The sequence below is a fragment of the Oncorhynchus keta genome, chromosome 34 (assembly GCF_023373465.1).
Source record: "Oncorhynchus keta strain PuntledgeMale-10-30-2019 chromosome 34, Oket_V2, whole genome shotgun sequence".
NCBI classification, from domain to species: domain Eukaryota; kingdom Metazoa; phylum Chordata; class Actinopteri; order Salmoniformes; family Salmonidae; genus Oncorhynchus; species Oncorhynchus keta.
The window spans coordinates 5360832-5378112 of NC_068454.1; the positions used below are offsets into that span (position 1 = coordinate 5360832).

The following is a 17281-nucleotide window of genomic DNA, read 5'->3' on the forward strand; positions in this document are numbered from 1 at the left end:
TCCTTCTCTACTGTTTAATGGGTCTGATTCACCCTGTCCCTTCTGTCCCCTTCTACTGTTTAATGGGTCTGATTCACCCTGTCTCCTTCTCTACTGTTTAATGGGTCTGATTACTGTTTAATGGGTCTGATTCACCCTGTCTCCTTCTCTACTGTTTAATGGGTCTGATTCACCCTGTCCCTTCTCTACTGTTTAATGGGTCTGATTCACCCTGTCTCCTGTTCTCTACTGTTTAATGGGTCTGATTCACCCTGTCTCCTTCTCTACTGTTTCTGTCTCCTTCTCTACTGTTTAATGGGTCTGATTCACCCTGTCTCCTTCTCTACTGTTTAATGGGTCTGATTCACCCTGTCTCCTTCTCTACTGTTTAATGGGTCTGATTCACCTGTCTCCTTCTCTACTGTTTAATGGGTCTGATTCACCCTGTCTCTTCTCTACTGGGTCTGATTCACCCTTCCCTTCTCTACTGTTTAATGGGTCTGATTCACCCTGTCTCCTTCTCTACTGTTTAATGGGTCTGATTCACCCTGTCTCCTTCTCTACTGTTTAATGGGTCTGATTCACCCTGTCCCTTTCTACTGTTTAATGGGTCTGATTCCTGTTCCTTCTCTACTGTTTAATGGGTCTGATTCACCCTGTCTCCTTCTCTACTGTTTAATGGGTCTGATTCACCCTGTCTCCTTCTCTACTGTTTAATGGGTCTGATTCACCCTGTCCCTTCTCTACTGTTTAATGGGTCTGATTCACCCTGTCCCCTTCTCTACTGTTTAATGGGTCTGATTCACCCTGTCTCCTTCTCTACTGTTTAATGGGTCTGATTCACCCTGTCCCCTTCTCTACTGTTTAATGGGTCTGATTCACCCTGTCTCCTTCTCTACTGTTTAATGGGTCTGATTCACCCTGTCTCCTTCTCTACTGTTTAATGGGTCTGATTCACCCTGTCTCCTTCTCTACTGTTTAATGGGTCTGATTCTCTGTTTAATGGGTCTGATTCACCCTGTCTCTTCTCTACTGTTTAATGGGTCTGATTCACCCTGTCTCCTTCTCTACTGTTTAATGGGTCTGATTCACCCTGTCCCTTCTCTACTGTTTAATGGGTCTGATTCACCCTGTCTCCTTCTCTACTGTTTAATGGGTCTGATTCACCCTGTCCCTTCTCTACTGTTTAATGGGTCTGATTCACCCTGTCCCTTCTCTACTGTTTAATGGGTCTGATTCACCCTGTCTCCTTCTCTACTGTTTAATGGGTCTGATTCTGTCCCTTCTCTACTGTTTAATGGGTCTGATTCACCCTGTCTTCTCTACTGTTTAATGGGTCTGATTCACCCTGTCCCTTCTCTACTGTTTAATGGGTCTGATTCACCCTGTCCCTTCTCTACTGTTTAATGGGTCTGATTCACCCTGTCCCTTCTCTACTGTTTAATGGGTCTGATTCACCCTGTCTCCTTCTCTACTGTTTAATGGGTCTGATTCACCCTGTCTCCTTCTCTACTGTTTAATGGGTCTGATTCACCCTGTCTCCTTCTCTACTGTTTAATGGGTCCCTTCTCCTGTCTACTGTTTAATGGGTCTGATTCACCCTGTCCCCTTTCACCCTGTCTCCTGTCCCTTCTCTACTGTTTAATGGGTCTGATTCACCCTGTCTCCTTCTCTACTGTTTAATGGGTCTGATTCACCCTGTCTCCTTCTCTACTGTTTAATGGGTCTGATTCACCCTGTCTCCTTCTCTACTGTTTAATGGGTCTGATTCACCCTGTCTCCTTCTCTACTGTTTAATGGGTCTGATTCACCCTGTCTCCTTCTCTACTGTTTAATGGGTCTGATTCACCTGTCCCCTTCTCTACTGTTTAATGGGTCTGATTCACCCTGTCTCCTTCTCTACTGTTTAATGGGTCTGATTCACTTCTCACTGTTTAATGGGTCCCCTCTCCTCTACTGTTTAATGGGTCTGATTCACCCTGTCTCCTTCTCTACTGTTTAATGGGTCTGATTCACCCTGTCTCCTTCTCTACTGTTTAATGGGTCTGATTCACCCTGTCTCCTTCTCTACTGTTTAATGGGTCTGATTCACCCTGTCTCCTTCTCTACTGTTTAATGGGTCTGATTCACCCTGTCTCCTTCTCTACTGTTTAATGGGTCTGATTCACCCTGTCTCCTTCTCTACTGTTTAATGGGTCTGATTCACTGATTCACCCTGTCTCCTTTCCTGTTTAATGGGTCGTTTCCCCAGGGTCTACTGTTTAATGGGTCCCACCGGTCTCCTTCTCTACTGTTTAATGGGTCTGATTCAGGGGTCCCTACTGTTTAATGGGGCTGATTCCACTCTAGGGTCTAATGGGTCTGATTCCCACGTTTCCCCAGGGTCTAGGGGTCCCACGGTTCCCCAGGGTCTAGGGGTCCCACGGTTCCACAGGGTCTAGGGGTCCCACGGTTCCCCAGGGTCTAGGGGTCCGACGGTTCCCCAGGGACTTGGGGTCCCACGGTTCCCCAGGGTCTAGGAGTCAAATGTGCTGTGTGCTGTGTCACCTGTCTATGTTTCTAAACCCCATCCGTTCACCTGTCGCCATCTTCCCCTGCTGCGCCACACAGAGACGACCAGGGCGAAAGTAGTCCCATCTTCCCCTGCTGCGCCACACAGAGACGACCAGGGCGAAAGTAGTCCCATCTTCCCCTGCTGCGCCAGGGCGAAAGTAGTCCCATCTTCCCCTGCTGCGCCACACAGAGGACCAGGGGCGAAAGAGTCCCATCTTCCCTGCTGCGCCACACAGAGGGCGAAAGTAGTCCCATCTTCCCTGCTGCGCCACACAGAGAGGGCGAAGTAGTCCCATCTTCCCCTGCTGCGCCACACAGAGAAAGTAGTCCCATCTTCCCCTGCTGCGCCACACAGAGACGATCTTCCCCAGGGCGAAAGTAGTCCCATCTTCCCCTGCTGCGCCACACAGAGACGACCAGGGCGAAAGTAGTCCCATCTTCCCCTGCTGCGCCACACAGAGACGACCAGGGCGAAAGTAGTCCCATCTTCCCCTGCTGCGCCACACAGAGACGACCAGGGCGAAAGTAGTCCCATCTTCCCCTGCTGCGCCACACAGAGACGACCAGGGCGAAAGTAGTCCCATCTTCCCCTGCTGCGCCACACAGAGACGACCAGGGCGAAAGTAGTCCCATCTTCCCCTGCTGCGCCACACAGAGACGACCAGGGCGAAAGTAGTCCCATCTTCCCCTGCTGCGCCACACAGAGACGACCAGGGCGAAAGTAGTCCCATCTTCCCCTGCTGCGCCACACAGAGACGACCAGGGCGAAAGTAGTCCCATCTTCCCCTGCTGCGCCACACAGAGACGACCAGGGCGAAAGTAGTCCCTCCTTTTTGCGTCTTCCTGAAACAACCCTTCTTCCGGGTGCCACCGGAGCAGAAACACAGTGATAGATGCATATGACAGCATGTGACCTAAAACTCAACTCTTTGCACGTGTAGATATTCCACCCAGTTGGACTACCCTTAACCCCAACTGCCTGCACTCTCTGTGCAGAGATATGCTTTTGTATGAGAGCTGACCCATGCGACACTGCAACTTTTCCCGATTTCCTTGCTGATTTCCGTTCGTAAATATGATATGCTACTGTGTAATACATTTACTGTAATGGTTTTGAATTGTACGAAACAAAAATCATGATTTTGAATTTTATTTATGCAGATTTTGCGAAGGATATAAATTGCTATAGATTGCTCACACAGTTTAATCTGTGTAGGCTTGAATCGGGCTGCCATTTTCTTTTTACAGGGAACTCATTCTGCTTTCCATACATTTCAATTATATGAGCTTGGTACAAATAACATGTTCCTAATTTAATATATTTCAATTACATTAGTACAAGAAAAAACGTAATTTATTTGATGTAGTGATTATGGTTATAAATAACTAATGGAATTGATGTAAAAACAACCATTTTAAAAACCTTTTCATTCTGGAAGGTATTATATTACGTAAGGTGTTTACAGTAATCAGCAATGTGGGCAAACACATATGGAAAATTCCCATCATCATAGATTTACCTTTGGTTTGGCTTTAGACAGGGAGACACATGGTGAGACCGGGCAGGGGCTTCAAGCCAGTTGTTAAACCCTACACTCTGTGGTAAAACTGCAGTCTGACCGTGGTCAGGATTACTCATATTGCCGGATATAATTTTACTCCGTCTCGCCTGTTTATTTTCGTTTGCTAATGTGTGTACTGTAAGTGCATGTATTGACATTCATTTCCCATCATGGGCATTTGAATCATGTAAATCAGTGTTTATCTGTTCATACTTAACTATCAGTGAAAATGAGTTACAGAGGAAACCAGTCAGTTGATTGAGGTGTACAGAACATTGTATTATGTCACAATGCCATACTCAGAACATTCTATTATGTCACAATGCCATACTCACAACATTCTATTATGTCACAATGCCATACTCACAACATTCTATTATGTCACAATGCCATACTCAGAACATTCTATTATGTCACAATGCCATACTCAGAACATTCTATAATGTCACAATGCCATATTCACAACATTCTATTATGTCACAATGCCATACTCACAACAGTGTATTATGTCACAATGCCATACTCAGAACATTCTATAATGTCACAATGCCATATTCACAACATTCTATTATGTCACAATGCCATACTCACAACAGTGTATTATGTCACAATGCCATACTCAGAACATTCTATTATGTCACAATGCCATACTCACAACATTCTATTATGTCACAATGCCATACTCAGAACATTATGTCACGTCTACTCCCGCTCCCCTGGTCCGGCGCTCACCTACTCACCACCGGTCCTGGCAACTGTCTCATCATTAGTTACACCTGGACTTCATTACTACATTGATTACTTAGCGTTTGTCTAGCGCTGTGTTCTGTCAGTCGCCAGGCACTCTTTGTTTATGTTTTCCTTGTTAGACGCTTCTCCTGCTCTGTATATTCGTTCCGTGTTCGTTATCGTTAAACTCACACTGCTCCCGGACTCTCTGACCCCCTGTGTCTACGTTACAGTAAATCTGCCCCCTGGACTCTCTGACCCCCTGTGTCTACGTTACAGTAAATCTGCTCCCGGACTCTCTGACCCCCTGTGTCTACGTTACAGTAAATCTGCTCCCGGACTCTCTGACCCCCTGTGTCTACGTTACAGTAAATCTGCTCCCGGACTCTCTGACCCCCTGTGTCTACGTTACAGTAAATCTGCTCCCGGACTCTCTGACCCCTGTGTCTACGTTACAGTAAATCTGCCCCCTGGACTCTCTGACCCCCTGTGTCTACGTTACAGTAAATCTGCTCCCGGACTCTCTGACCCCCTGTGTCTACGTTACAGTAAATCTGCTCCCGGACTCTCTGACCCCCTGTGTCTACGTTACAGTAAATCTGCTCCCGGACTCTCTGACCCCCTGTGTCTACGTTACAGTAAATCTGCCCCCTGGACTCTCTGACCCCCTGTGTCTACGTTACAGTAAATCTGCTCCCGGACTCTCTGACCCCCTGTGTCTACGTTACAGTAAATCTGCTCCCGGACTCTCTGACCCCCTGTGTCTACGTTACAGTAAATCTGCTCCCGGACTCTCTGACCCCCTGTGTCTACGTTACAGTAAATCTGCTCCCGGACTCTCTGACCCCCTGTGTCTACGTTACAGTAAATCTGCTCCCGGACTCTCTGACCCCCTGTGTCTACGTTACAGTAAATCTGCTCCCGGACTCTCTGACCCCCTGTGTCTACGTTACAGTAAATCTGCTCCCGGACTCTCTGACCCCCTGTGTCTACGTTACAGTAAATCTAGCCCCCTGGACTCTCTGACCCCCTGTGTCTACGTTACAGTAAATCTGCTCCCGGACTCTCTGACCCCCTGTGTCTACGTTACAGTAAATCTGCTCCCGGACTCTCTGACCCCCTGTGTCTACGTTACAGTAAATCTATTTTTATTGTTTTTATCCTAAATAATTATGTTCTTTAACACATGTAGCATATTTGTATAACCCTGTGTTGACCTTAACACACCACCTATAACCCTGTGTTGACCTTAACATACCAGCTATAACCCTGTGTTGACCTTAACACACCAACTATAACCCTGTGTTGACCTTAACACACCAGCTATAACCCTGTGTTGACCTTAATATACCAGCTATAACCCTGTGTTGACCTTAACACACCAGCTATAACCCTGTGTTGGCCTTAACATACCAGCTATAACCCTGTGTTGACCTTAACATACCAGCTATAACCCTGTGTTGACCTTAACACACCAACTATAACCCTGTGTTGACCTTAACATACCAGCTATAACCCTGTGTTGACCTTAACACACCAGCTATAACCCTGTGTTGACCTTAACATACCAGCTATAACCCTGTGTTGACCTTAACACACCAGCTATAACCCTGTGTTGACCTTAACATACCAGCTATAACCCTGTGTTGACCTTAACACACCAGCTATAACCCTGTGTTGACCTTAACATACCAGCTATAACCCTGTGTTGACCTTAACACACCAGCTATAACCCTGTGTTGACCTTAACACACCAACTATAACCCTGTGTTGACCTTAACACACCAGCTATAACCCTGTGTTGACCTTAACATACCAACTATAACCCTGTGTTGACCTTAACACACCAGCTATAACCCTGTGTTGACCTTAACACACCAGCTATAACCCTGTGTTGACCTTAACACACCAGCTATAACCCTGTGTTGACCTTAACACACCAGCTATAACCCTGTGTTGACCTTAACATACCAACTATAACCCTGTGTTGACCTTAACACACCAGCTATAACCCTGTGTTGACCTTAACACACCAGCTATAACCCTGTGTTGACCTTAACATACCAACTATAACCCTGTGTTGACCTTAACACACCAGCTATAACCCTGTGTTGACCTTAACACACCAGCTATAACCCTGTGTTGACCTTAACACACCAGCTATAACCCTGTGTTGACCTTAACACACCAGCTATAACCCTGTGTTGACCTTAACACACCAGCTATAACCCTGTGTTGACCTTAACACACCAACTATAACCCTGTGTTGACCTTAACACACCAGCTATAACCCTGTGTTGACCTTAACACACCAGCTATAACCCTGTGTTGACCTTAACACACCAGCTATAACCCTGTGTTGACCTTAACATACCAACTATAACCCTGTGTTGACCTTAACATACCAGCTATAACCCTGTGTTGACCTTAACATACCAGCTATAACCCTGTGTTGACCTTAACACACCAGCTATAACCCTGTGTTGACCTTAACACACCAGCTATAACCCTGTGTTGACCTTAACACACCAGCTATAACCCTGTGTTGACCTTAACACACCAGCTATAACCCTGTGTTGACCTTAACACACCAGCTATAACCCTGTGTTGACCTTAACACACCAGCCATAACCCTGTGTTGACCTTAACACACCAGCTATAACCCTGTGTTGACCTTAACATACCAGCTATAACCCTGTGTTGACCTTAACACACCAGCTATAACCCTGTGTTGACCTTAACACACCAGCTATAACCCTGTGTTGACCTTAACACACCAGCTATAACCCTGTGTTGACCTTAACACACCAGCTATAACCCTGTGTTGACCTTAACATACCAGCTATAACCCTGTGTTGACCTTAACACACCAGCTATAACCCTGTGTTGACCTTAACACACCAGCTATAACCCTGTGTTGACCTTAACATACCAGCTATAACCCTGTGTTGACCTTAACACACCAGCTATAACCCTGTGTTGACCTTAACATACCAGCTATAACCCTGTGTTGACCTTAACACACCAGCTATAACCCTGTGTTGACCTTAACACACCAGCTATAACCCTGTGTTTGCCTTAACACACCACCTATAACCCTGTGTTGACCTTAACACACCAGCTATAACCCTGTGTTGACCTTAACACACCAGCTATAACCCTGTGTTGACCTTAACACACCAGCTATAACCCTGTGTTGACCTTAACACACCAGCTATAACCCTGTGTTGACCTTAACACACCAGCTATAACCCTGTGTTGACCTTAACACACCAACTATAACCCTGTGTTGACCTTAACACACCAGCTATAACCCTGTGTTGACCTTAACACACCAGCTATAACCCTGTGTTGACCTTAACACACCAGCTATAACCCTGTGTTGACCTTAACACACCAACTATAACCCTGTGTTGACCTTAACACACCAACTATAACCCTGTGTTGACCTTAACACACCAACTATAACCCTGTGTTGACCTTAACACACCAGCTATAACCCTGTGTTGACCTTAACACACCAACTATAACCCTGTGTTGACCTTAACACACCAGCTATAACCCTGTGTTGACCTTAACACACCAGCTATAACCCTGTGTTGACCTTAACACACCAACTATAACCCTGTGTTGACCTTAACACACCAGCTATAACCCTGTGTTGACCTTAACACACCAACTATAACCCTGTGTTGACCTTAACACACCAACTATAACCCTGTGTTGACCTTAACACACCAGCTATAACCCTGTGTTGACCTTAACACACCAGCTATAACCCTGTGTTGACCTTAACACACCAGCTATAACCCTGTGTTGACCTTAACACACCAGCTATAACCCTGTGTTGACCCTTGACCACAAACCAGCTATAAATTAATATGGGTCGTTTAAAGGTCTACACACACAACATGCCAGCAGAAATAACTATTACGTATATATTTTAGATGAATTATGAATTAATTCAAGTATATACATTTTTTGTACTATTTTGATAATTAATTTGCAAAATGAAAATATAGTTTTTATTGCATGTAAATACACAATAACTACTGTATATATACATAACTTCCTTTAAGCACAATTTGGCCATTTTTATACCATATTTTAACATTGTCATTTTTTTTTTACATGAAATTACAGTATACAGCTAAAATCCGTGATTTCTTAAATTGTTGTATTTAAATAGTATCTAACTAAAAATGTAAGACTGTGAGAACAGTGTTTTGTGTGAGGTTTGAATTAAAATAATTACTGCACTCCAATCTGGAGTGTTTGACCTATCACATTCATCGCGTTAATGAATTTAACTGTCCAAACTTTGAAACAAAAATAAATATTTGTTTCTGTGCAATTGATCCAAACTAAACCGTGTATAAATACTTGGCAGGTAGCCTCGTGGTTAGAGCATTGGGCCAGTTGCTAAATCAAATCCCTGAGCTGATCAGGTTAAAAAAAGAGATTTAACTCCACATCAGTCATGGGGGATTTCTGACATCTTCTTTAAATATAGAGTAATGCTTTAACTATATCAACATACCCATAACACAATCCATCTAAATATCTAAACAGCAGGGCACAAATACAGTTGAATTTACATTTTTGTTGATAAACAACATTTTACTAACATATTATGCAAGTATATTATTTGGAAGTGGATGCCTTAATTTCACTTTCTTCATAAAAGAAACAGGCCATATATTTACTTCTTATTTTATTTAACTTGGAAAATTAGTTAAGAACAAATTCTTATTTACAATGACAGGCTAGGAACAGTGGGTTAACTGCCTTGTTCAGGGGCAGAACCACAGATTTTTTTCATTTGTCAGCTCAGGGATTCTATCTAGCAACCTTGCGGTTACTGGCCCAATGCTCTAAGCACAAGGCTACTGGGCGACCCATGTAAATTATATACAATCAGGTCCAAAATGATTTCATTCCTTGATAAAGATGAGCAAAAAAAGTATAAAATAAATCATTCTGATCAACTATATTGCTCCACAAGTTTGGAAAATAATATATTTGAATTCTAATATAATTTCTCTGATTTTGCTTAACAAGTAATTGTTTGTCTTTTAAAAGATAGGGGTCAAAAGTACCCTCCGATAAATATTTTATTTCTAAATCGTTTTACGAGATTGGAAAACACTTTGGGAAGGATCATTCCAGATTAAAAAAAAAAAATCCAGATCCTTGATATCCTTCGTCTACACTTACGGACAGGCCTCTTCAATTCAAAACCAAAGGTTTTCAATGAGTCCAGGGAGAAAGAGACGGACGTTTTAAAATGACTGTAGATGTCACTTTAATATTGACAAATTAAACTACGGCAAAACTAGATTTGCATTATAATATAGCTATTAATATAGCTAAGATTTGAAGGGAAGCAAATACATTGGACTGTAATTGTGTTGTCTCTCGGTATCCTATTGATGGAAGATCAAAGCAACACATTAAAAATAAAATAATACTTGATCTGAGCGGCTTGAGTGTTTTCTCGCAGATGAAAAATTAGCCGTGCTATAGAATTAAAGTTGGCATCAGTGGTTGCGCCTGGCCGTCGGATGCCTCATTTGGCCTCTGCCGGGCCTTAATTCCCGCCTTCAGCCTGTAATCAGGTCTCTTTCACATAACGGACGATTAGTTTAAAGAACAGATCTGCTTTCAACGCCACTGAGGATGAACAGAAAGGGGAGGAGGGATGGAGGGGAGTAGGGATGGAGGGGAGGAGGGGAGGAGGAGAGGTGTGATGGAGGGGAGGGTGGATGTATCGAGGGGAGGATGCTCTGCTTGGCTGCACTGCTACAATGTGCCCGGCTAGGTTAGAGAGAGAGGGAGAGGTGAGAGAGGGAGGGGGTGGGAGAGAGAGGGGGAGGGGGTGAGAGAGAGAAAGGGAGGAGGGAGAGAGAAAGAGAGGGAGGGGAGAGAGAGAAATAGGGAGGACAGAGGGAGGGGGAGAGAGAGACAGAGAAAGAGAGAGACAGAGAAAGAGAGAGACGAAGAAAGAGAGAGAGAGAGAGAGAGAGAGAGAGAGAGAGAGAGAGAGAGAGAGAGAGAGAGAGAGAGAGAGAGAGAGAGAGAGAGAGAGAGAGAGAGAGAGACGGAGAAAGAGAGAGACGGAGAAAGAGAGAGACGGAGAAAGAGAGAGAGAGGGAGACGGAGAAAGAGAGAGAGGGAGAGAGACGGAGAGAGAGAGAGAGGGAGAGAGACGGAGAGAGAGAGACGGAGAGAGAGGGAGACAGAGACGGAGAGAGAGGGAGAAAGAGAGAGAGGGAGAAAGAGAGAGAGAGACGTAGAAAGAGAGAGAGAGAGAGAGAGGGAGACGGAGAAAGAGAGAGGGAGAGAGACGGAGAGAGAGAGAGAGAGGGAGAGAGACGGAGAGAGAGGGAGACAGAGACGGAGAGAGAGAGAGAGGGAGAGAGACGGAGAGAGAGGGAGACAGAGACGGAGAGAGAGGGAGAAAGAGAGAGAGAGAGAGGGAGAAAGAGAGAGAGAGACGTAGAAAGAGAGAGAGAGACGTAGAAAGAGAGAGAGAGACGTAGAAAGAGAGAGAGAGACGTAGAAAGAGAGAGAGAGAGACGTAGAAAGAGAGAGAGAGACGTAGAAAGAGAGAGAGAGAGAGAGACGGAGAGAGAGGGAGAAAGAGAGAGAGAGACGTAGAAAGAGAGAGAGAGAGAGACGGAGAGAGAGAGGGAGAAAGAGAGAGAGAGAGAGACGGAGAGAGAGGGAGAAAGAGAGAGAGAGAGAGAGACGGAGAGAGAGGGAGAGAGACAGAGAAAGAGAGAGAGGGAGAAAGAGAGAGACAGAGATGACGACAGAGAAAGAGAGAGAGGTGAATAGAATAGTGAGTACTGTACTCATCAGATCCATTGGAGGAAGACGAGGGAGGGGGTGGGAGAGAGAGGGGGAGGGGGTGAGAGAGAGAAAGGGAGGAGGGAGAGAGAAAGAGAGGGAGGGGAGAGAGAGAAATAGGAGGACAGAGGGAGGGGAGAGAGGTGAATAGAATAGCGAGTACTGTACTCATCAGATCCATTGGAGGAAGACGGAAGATGACAGGTCAGAGAGTGCCCCGGAGACGTTTCCATTTTAGCTCCATTCAAATTCGTAATCACTGCACTCTACATGAACCCACCGTCCTATAAAAGAGATCGAGAATGTGAAAGAGGAAGTGGTATACGTGACCTAAAATACCATATTTCCTTCTCAGATGGATGACCAGACTCATCTCCTCTGCCCCCTGCAGACAATAATATATTGGCACCAAAATACTGTTACTACCTACCTCCCTCATCCCCCAAAAAAAACATATTCTTCCATTAAGACACATTCACAAATGCTGTCTTCCTCACCAAGATTGAGGACAGATTGAATTTGAGAGTTTGTTTTTTTACTTAACGGAAACTGGTGCAGGAGACAAAGTGTTGAGAAGACAAGGTTATTCTGAGACCGCAGAGTTTCACCACCTCTCATATCTCATATGCTCATCGATCCCTCCAAGCTGTTATGGTAGTACTGAGAAATGTAGTCATTGGAATTGTACTGTTATGTACTGCAGGTAGGTAAGGGAATTGTCTAACATCACTGTGACGCAAAGTAGGAACAATGGTAAGTAAAACTCTGTCAAGTACGAGAAACAATTTTGCAGGAAGCTGAGTTTGTGTAGTGGTTGTGGATTTGGAGAGATTTGTGAGTAGAGGAGCACAGAGGGTAGGTTGAGAAGCACTCCTCGTCCCTAATAGTTTCCGACAGAGCCAGCATTTGCTTTCATTTCTCAGGGGGAGTACTGACAGAAACAATTCTCGTATCCCTTGGTCCCCCTTTTTACTACTTGGAGATGTTTATGTATGTGTACATTTTTCCATTCAATTGGTTTGGTTCGTTTTTGGCTCATAGGATGAGAGGCAAAGAGATAGTTAACTACAACAAAGGAATGCAAAACTATTTTAGTTTTCTTTCACTGATTTCCACTGTCTTGTTCTTAACGCTGTATGGCATCGCTAATAGTCTAATCATAAGGTGTTGTAAAATACTTGGGAAGGAGGAAAAACAAAATATATCTCAATTAAGCAATGCATTTAATGACTTCATCGTGTAGTAATGTAGCTGTCATTTTCTAAATTGTAATTCCAATGAAGGGAAATGTATGAGGATGAATGAAAACCAAACATTTACACTTCTCAAGAAGCTCTGTGAGTAGACATTTATAATTGTTCCAGAGGAATAATTATTACAACATTCAGACTAAGTTAAAGAAAAGGAGGACATAAATAATAATGACCACATTTACTCCAGACAATCGACGCTATCTTATTTATGTTGGTGGTGTTGGCACGGCAGCAACATGTAGCCGATCAGGTGACGGTCCTTAAGACTTGGCCCGTGCCTTTTGGGTGAACTGCACTTTCTGAAAGCCCTTTTTTTTCCCCCCACTCGTCCCAGCGGCCCCCACCCTCCAACCACCTCCACCCTGCCAGCCCCGGTCAGCCATGGCCCCCTTCGTCCTGCTACATGGCATTTGCACCGCTGAGGAGAATGTGAGCTAATGATAGTGTAAAGGCTGTGTTCACTAGAGTATGAAATTCCCATTTGTCTAGGGCAGGCTGTGCAATGTGATATTATGATGCCGCTGCAGAGAGAGAGAGAGGAGGAATAGAAGTCAAAAGAGACAGCGAGACGCAGAGCGAATGGTAGAGAAAGGAAATGTACGCAAGGCATATGGAAAACCGCCATCTAATTATTTCGCTTTTTTAAGTTAATATCAAAACATAGAAATCCGTGATGTGGAGAGTTGATAATAAGGTGTTTAAAGTAACAGGGATTCTAAATATCAAGGACTTACTGTAAAAAAAAAAAGAAGAAAAAAAACATATATTTTTTTAAAAATCGGAATTCTGGGTGCCTCTTCTCGTCTCGCGGACGAAAGTAGAGACATGGTGGCCATAGTGCTGACAGAGTCCTCGTGGAGGACAGTCACTCTCTGAGACAGGAAGAAAACCGTGGCGGAGTCATAAGGTACCGTAAGCCGCCATTTTGTTTCTAGTGTTTAAAAAGGCTGCTGCTCGCCCATGAAGCCAAATGGAGGCTTTGCTGAGGACAGAAATCAGGTCAGAACCAGCCTAAAGACACGACGCAAAAATGCCCCCCCCCCAAAAAAAGAAAACAACTCTCTGTCTGCCAATCTTACAGCTCTAACATGGCTGAACGTAGAGGCAACGCAGGACAACAAATAATACAAGTTCAGATATTCAGATTTTCAATAAAACAACGTCTGATGAACTTTTAATAGAATGTGCAATAGATACAGGGTGTATAGGACGAGCAGTAAAACGCTGTGCGGTGGCGGACACAAACCACTGTATCTCAATAGCACTGTAAATGCACCTTATTGCTTTAATGAATATTAGAACAATGATACCAGCTGACTTTAATCCTCACACTCCGTTTTGTCCCTCACCGGGAGCCATTATTTTATCCACCCACCCCCCATACTTTTCCGAGCAATACTCTACAGTACTGACAAAAACAACATGATCCACAACGAGTAAATATGTTGATACATTTGATAAAATCAATGATTTGAAAATGAGCGGTGCTGTCTGGCCAATGTGAGAACAATAGAGACACTTTTACACAGTTCGAAAGTTCACCGTCCCATTATGACTGGCTGACCTATTTTCCTTCGTCAGAACATCGCATGGGAATCGGTCTTCATTTAACGTGCGTTGTTTCTCCTTCATAAACATACACAACTCAGTCCTCTAAGGGACTGGTAAACCGTTGTTTCTCCTTCATAAACATACACAACTCAGTCCTCTAAGGGACTGGTAAACCATTGTTTCTCCTTCATAAACATACACAACTCAGTCCTCTAAGGGACTGGTAAACCGTTGTTTCTCCTTCATAAACACACACAACTCAGTCCTCTAAGGGACTGGTAAACCGTTGTTTCTCCTTCATAAACATACACAACTCAGTCCTCTAAGGGACTGGTAAACCATTGTTTCTCCTTCATAAACATACACAACTCAGTCCTCTAAGGGACTGGTAAACCGTTGTTTCTCCTTCATAAACACACACAACTCAGTCCTCTAAGGGACTGGTAAACCGTTGTTTCTCCTTCATAAACACACACAACTCAGTCCTCTAAGGGACTGGTAAACCGTTGTTTCTCCTTCATAAACATACACAACTCAGTCCTCTAAGGGACTGGTAAACCGTTGTTTCTCCTTCATAAACACACAACTCAGTCCTCTAAGGGACTGGTAAACCATTGTTTCTCCTTCATAAACATACACAACTCAGTCCTCTAAGGGACTGGTAAACCGTTGTTTCTCCTTCATAAACACACACAACTCAGTCCTCTAAGGGACTGGTAAACCGTTGTTTCTCCTTCATAAACACACAACTCAGTCCTCTAAGGGACTGGTAAACCGTTGTTTCTCCTTCATAAACATACACAACTCAGTCCTCTAAGGGACTGGTAAACCGTTGTTTCTCCTTCATAAACACACAACTCAGTCCTCTAAGGGACTGGTAAACCGTTGTTTCTCCTTCATAAACACACACAACTCAGTCCTCTAAGGGACTGGTAAACTGTTGTTTCTCCTTCATAAACACACAACTCAGTCCTCTAAGGGACTGGTAAACCGTTGTTTCTCCTTCATAAACACACAACTCAGTCCTCTCGGGGACTGGTAAACTGTTGTTTCTCCTTCATAAACATACACAACTCAGTCCTCTAAGGGACTGGTAAACCATTGTTTCTCCTTCATAAACATACACAACTCAGTCCTCTAAGGGACTGGTAAACCGTTGTTTCTCCTTCATAAACACACAACTCAGTCCTCTAAGGGACTGGTAAACCGTTGTTTCTCCTTCATAAACACACACAACTCAGTCCTCTCGGGGACTGGTAAACCGTTGTTTCTCCTTCATAAACACACAACTCAGTCCTCTCGGGACTGGTAAACCGTTGTTTCTCCTTCATAAACACACAACTCAGTCCTCTAAGGGACTGGTAAACCGTTGTTTCTCCTTCATAAACATACACAACTCAGTCCTCTAAGGGACTGGTAAACCGTTGTTTCTCCTTCATAAACATACAACTCAGTCCTCTAAGGGACTGGTAAACCGTTGTTTCTCCTTCATAAACACACAACTCAGTCCTCTAAGGGACTGGTAAACCGTTGTTTCTCCTTCATAAACACACAACTCAGTCCTCTAAGGGACTGGTAAACCGTTGTTTCTCCTTCATAAACACACAACTCAGTCCTCTAAGGGACTGGTAAACCGTTGTTTCTCCTTCATAAACATACAACTCAGTCCTCTCGGGGACTGGTAAACCGTTGTTTCTCCTTCATAAACACACACAACTCAGTCCTCTAAGGGACTGGTAAACCGTTGTTTCTCCTTCATAAACACACACAACTCAGTGCTCTAAGGGACTGGTAAACCGTTGTTTCTCCTTCATAAACACACAACTCAGTCCTCTAAGGGACTGGTAAACCGTTGTTTCTCCTTCATAAACACACAACTCAGTCCTCTAAGGGACTGGTAAACCGTTGTTTCTCCTTCATAAACACACACAACTCAGTCCTCTAAGGGACTGGTAAACCGTTGTTTCTCCTTCATAAACACACAACTCAGTCCTCTCGGGACTGGTAAACCGTTGTTTCTCCTTCATAAACACACAACTCCGTCCTCTCGGGGACTGGTAAACCGTTGTTTCTCCTTCATAAACACACAACTCAGTCCTCTAAGGGACTGGTAAACCGTTGTTTCTCCTTCATAAACACACAACTCAGTCCTCTAAGTAAACCGTCCACCATTTACAAGTACATGTTGTTTTTAGTTTTTCATCTTCATTAATAAAGAGAATCCCGATTGTGACCAGTGTTACTTTTTCAATGACGCCCTGTGATGAAATGACGAACATTAAATGTTTTTTTTAATTAACACGAATAACATATTAGTAACATATATCAAATAACATATTTTTAAAATATTACAGTTTTCCAATAAGAGCATCATCGATAAAAAAATAAAAAAATTATATATAAATGGGCATTTGTACCATATTATGGTAGTACAACCATAGACAATATTTGACTACATTCGTATATTGTTTACCTATTTTAAATGTAGACATTTATTTAAACAGCTCAACAGGTAAATGTTCAAAGTAAATGGGTGATTCCCACTTTCTCCTGACCCCTCAGGGTAAAGGCATCCCAGGTCATCAGTCAGTAATGCGGATCCTCCTAAAAAAAACAACCTGACTTCCTGCAGGATAAAATACAGGGTCAAAGGTGAAAGGCTGAGAAGCCAATAGTCTCTCTGTTACAACAGGCTTTGGTCCCCCATACACACAGTAACTGGCAGGGTACTATGAAGAGTCCAGGCTGCAATTATCAGCAGGGAGGAACAACAATTGCAGCCATGCCTTTATGATTGCAGTC

At 43.9% G+C, this 17281-nt stretch overlaps 1 long non-coding RNA gene across 3 annotated transcripts; it reads right to left on the reverse strand.

Moving 5' to 3' along the window:
- Positions 1-6535: 6535 nt before the first annotated feature.
- Positions 6536-7868, reverse strand: LOC127914865 (uncharacterized). 3 transcript variants are annotated; one of them, XR_008089361.1, is made up of 4 exons: positions 7777-7868; positions 7467-7559; positions 7002-7311; positions 6536-6598 (listed from the first exon to the last, which is right to left on the reverse strand). It is a non-coding gene; the product is annotated as an uncharacterized LOC127914865 (long non-coding RNA). The 3 variants fall into 3 exon arrangements; XR_008089360.1 differs by lacking the exon at positions 7467-7559 and having other exon boundaries at positions 7002-7094; positions 7250-7280; positions 7591-7839; XR_008089362.1 differs by lacking the exon at positions 7467-7559.
- Between the last annotated feature and the right edge of the window lie 9413 nt (positions 7869-17281).